Here is a 5,025-nt window from a genome sequence, read left to right on the forward strand (position 1 = left end):
TCTAAATCAGTTTTTACTAGTAAGAATTACATTAGGAGAGCTCTTTAATGCAATTATTACTAGTAAAAACTGATTTAGAGAGCTCTCTAATTCAGTTCTTACTAGTAAGAATGCAATTGCAGAGCTCTTTAATTCAATTAGAGAGCTCTACAATTCAATTCTTACTAGTAGCAATTACAATTAGAGAGCTCTCTAATTCAATTCTTACTAGTGAAAATACAATTAGAGAGCTCTCTAATTCAGTTATTACTAGTAACAATTACAATTGCAGAGCTCTCTAATTCAATTCTTACTAGTAACAATTCCAATTAGAGAGCTCTACAAATGAATTCTTACTAGTCATATGTCTCCATTGACTTCCATTCATTTTTAATTACAGAGCTCTTTAATTGAATTGTTACTAGTAAGAATTACAATTAGAGAGCTCTACAATTGAATTGTTACTAGTAAGAATTACCATTAGAGAGCTCTCTAATTCAATTGTTACTAGTAACAATTCCATTAGAGAGCTCTCTAATCCAATTATGACTAGTAACAATTACAATTAGAGAGCTCTCTAATTCAATTCTTACTAGTAACAATTTGATTGTAGAGCTCTCTAATTGAATTGTTACTAGTAACAATTACAATTAAAGAGCTCTGTAATTTAATTATAGAGCTCTCTAATTGCATTCTTACTAGTAACAATTCAATTATAGAGCTCTCTAATTCAATTCTTACTAGTAACAACTCAATTGCAGAGCTCTTTAATTCAATTAGAGAGCTCTCTATTTCAATTGTTACTAGTAAGAATGCAATTAAAGAGCTCTCTAATCCAATTATTACTAGTAAGAATTCCAATTAGAGAGCTCTCTAATCCAATTATTACTAGTAAGAATTCCAATTAGAGAGCTCTCTAATTCAGTTGTTACTAGTAAGAATGCAATTGCAGAGCTCTTTAATTCAATTACAGAGCTCTGCAATTATACATATCTTTAATTTGTTTTTTTACTAGTAAAAATTCAATTAGAGAGCTCTGTAATTGCATTCTTACTAGTAAGAATTGAATTAGAGAGCTCTCTAATTGTAATTGTTACTAGTAATAATTGGATTAGAGAGCTCGCTAATTGTAATTCTTACTAGTAATAATTGAATTAGAGAGCTCTGCAATTGCATTCTTACTAGTAAGAATTGAATTAGAGAGCTCTCTAATTGTAATTGTTACTAGTAAGAATTGAATTAGAGAGCTCTCTAATTGTAATTGTTACTATAAGAATTGGATTAGAGAGCTCTCTAATTGTAATTCTTACTAGTAATAATTGAATTAGAGAGCTCTCTAATTGTAATTCTTACTAGTAACAATTCAATTATAGAGCTCTCTAATTAAAAATGAATGGAAGTCAATGGAGACATATGACTAGTAAAAATTCATTTGTAGAGCTCTCTAATTGCAATTGTTACTAGTAAGAATTGAATTAGAGAGCTCTGTAATTGTAATTCTTACTAGTAATAATTGAATTAGAGAGCTCTCTAATAATAATTGTTACTAGTAAGAATTGAATTAGAGAGCTCTCTAATTGTAATTCTTACTAGTAACAATTCAATTATAGAGCTCTCTAATTGTAATTGTTACTAGTAATAATTGAATTAGAGAGCTCTCTAATTGTAATTGTTACTAGTAATAATTGAATTAGAGAGCTCTCTAATTGTAATTGTTACTAGTAATAATTGAATTGTAGAGCTCTCTAATTGAATTATTACTAGTAAAAATGTAATTACGACGAGTAAGGCTGGGTACAATTAAAGCTAAAACGGCTTGCCATACTCCTTGTACCACGTGACCTCTGTACGACCTGCACGCTGCGGATTCATTTCCACACTCCGAAGATGTGATTCTAATCATTCTGGCCCCTTATATCCAGGCCATTTCCTCTTTGAACTGTTGCCGTCTGGTCGGAACTACAGCACCAGAACAGCCAGGCACAAGAAACGTTTCTTTCCTCAGGCCATACCCCTCATGAACAGTTTTTGCCCCCACTGGGCAATAAACATGTGCAATACAGAACACTATTTGTTATACTTAGCACACCATACCTCGTATTTACACTCCCTTGCATTTGTATATAACATATCTGTACATAGACCTACATAAATTGTCTGTTGTCTATTTTGTGAATAGTTTTGTTTTTTATATATTTTTATTGTTTTATTTACTTATTCTATTTTATTCTATTTCTATGTTTTATTATCTGTCTTGTCGCCGTCATTCTGTCTGTTGGCCTACTGTGTAAGCTTCTGTCACCAAGACAAATTCCTAAACATACTTTGCAATAAAGCTCTTTCTGATTCTGATTCTGATCAGCTCCGAGTATAGGTCCAGGGTCCCCTCGGGTAGTTATTGTTGTCTGTTTTGTTTTATTTTATTATTGTTAAAAGCCCATCAACTCTGCACCTGAGTCCTCGTCAGATTGGGAATGTTTTTTTTTACTCCGCCCGGGGTATTATTATTTTTCAATAACGCAGGTTAAAATACGGTAGATTTACGGGAAAATCCTAATACGGGAGGCTGGCGGGAAAGAAAGGTAAAATACGGGACTTTCCCGGCCAAAACGGGATACTTGACAGGTATGGGGTCCTCGCTCCTTTCACCACCACCACCACACCTGACAAGTATACTGTTATGTATACTTTAAGTGTAACAGTACTACTGAGTACACTAGTTTACAACTGTTTTTCGTTTGTACTACAAAAGGTTATACTGATAGTTATACTGCCACTTTTTTTTTTTTAGTTTATGAAAGTACACTTTGAATTATATTCTCAGTAAACTACTAGTTTAGTAGTTTTATATTGTAAGTATTCTTGTAAGTTCTCTTTATACATCAATATTTTCAAGCAATATAAGTTTATAAGACAGTATGTAAAACTGAGCGTTTAATGAGCATTTAATAGGCTTCTCAATCAAAAGAGTAAACACAACTACAAGCCAAGTATACTTAGAATACTTAATCATACTTTTAAGTATAGGCCAAATATACTTAAGACTCTATTTATGTCAGTTTAAGTCAAGTAAGTGCAAATTTAAGTGTATTTCTGAGAAGTACATAAAGTATATTTCTGAGAACATAAGAAGTTGACTGAAAGTATTTTATTTTTAGTTTAAAAGATACTAATAGCACACTTGAATAAACTTATTTTTTTGTAAGATTAAGAGGGAATGTGTCCATAATGGCAACACGAATTAGCCAGGCAACACAAATTTGATGTCATGTCTGAGCAACACGCAACACTAAAACGCTAAATAACAACAAAAAAATGATGAATAATACATGTCAACTTGAGTGTCAACTTGAAAATGAAGGGCTTGTTCAGCTATGCATATACATTAGCTCATGCTTATGCATATATTTTCTAGAATAGGTGTGGACATGTGTTGTGACAAGTAAGTGTGAGATTCTTTTGGAATAAAACAGCCTAGTCTAGTACACTTTCCTGTCAGAGCTTTAACATCTAGGGATAACTCCCAGAGCAATCTTCTTCAGAGGTGTTACATTTCCCCCACAGCTTGTGTTTCATGGTCCAAAGAGAGCTGAGAGACACTTGGCATGCATATTGATTCATCATGTACATTTTCATACACACAGTGATTGAACAGTTGAGAATAATCACCAAAGAGAGATGCACAAGGTGAATTCAGGTTGATGCGCAAGAAGCGTAATTAAAATACCGTGAGAAAATGTTTATTCAGTAGTGTTTTTTTATGAAATACAATACTGTTTCTGTAATTCTGTGACATCACCACTCATCACATTTCTCCAGTTCCAGCTTTTAACATCATTCCGATGCACAAATGTCCTTAAAATCCCTGTAGAACTGTTTCAGAACAGTAGGCACTTCAAGGGCTTCTAAAACATTTGTGAATATACATTTTCATAGATTTTTTTAACTAACATATTACATATAATATGTAGTATATAAATAATTATATTCTATAAATTATTGTATATTAACATATACAGAGACGTCGTTGACTCTAAATGGTCAGTCAGGTCTTTAAAAGAAACATATTGGAAATGCACATGAATAGAAGAGTAAAAATGAGCAGATGTGATTCACGTTATTAATCATCATCACTGTTAACAACACTGTTTGAGTCTTTGGAAGGTCAGAGACATTCAGCAGAGTATGCTCGAGTCAGAAACAAAAGAGAAATCATTTTAAAAGCTGCTTTAGCGTGAGGGATAATATTATGAAATAAAGAAAAATGGCCTTCATTAGGGTTTCTGTCAAAAATGAACATTGAAAATGGGTCGACTGAGAAGAATGGGGGCGTAAAAATATGTAAAACTGCAGACTGTGACTGGGTAAATGATGTTAACTTGTCATGGAAGATTCATTCTTGGACTCATTACACTTGTTAATAATCCATATCTTATTCTAATGAGCCTTTTTTCCATCCAAGTGTTGGGTAACTGGATATCAAAACGTTTTGTTGGGGGTTCTTGACCTTGATAAGCTTGTGTGCAATGCAAACTTATATCATAGTTACAGTAATCTTAATATTTGAAGTCAATTACTGCAATATTGAAGTATGCTATGAATGGAGTTGTGGCAGACTTTGATGAAACTAAAAGACAGAAAAAGAGAGAATGAAGGAATGTGTTCTTAGCTTTAGGCAAAGTAGGATGTGAACTTTCAGGGACTTAACACTGTACCAACTACATTAGAATCATGAAATATAACAAAATACATTTAAACATTCTCCAGTATGCTGTGATCTTTGAATGATTTCATATTGGCCAGACGAAAATACAAACATTCAGTTTGACTGAAGAACATAATGGCACAAGCCGAAGGAGAAAAATACCCTTTACAAAAACGATGAGATGCAAACTAAATTACTGATAAAGTCCACACTGAGATAAGTTACTCAAATGTAATCAGTGGAAAATTAAAGGTATCAGATACAACCCTGGATTTCCACCCCGGAATAGTCTTGTTCTTTAATAAAACGTACCTCTACTGTTACAAAGTAGTCACTGACTA

This window comes from Rhinichthys klamathensis, unplaced genomic scaffold (assembly GCF_029890125.1).
Source record: "Rhinichthys klamathensis goyatoka isolate OS25496 unplaced genomic scaffold, OSU_Roscu_1.1 h1tg000023l_1, whole genome shotgun sequence".
NCBI lineage: Eukaryota > Metazoa > Chordata > Actinopteri > Cypriniformes > Leuciscidae > Rhinichthys > Rhinichthys klamathensis.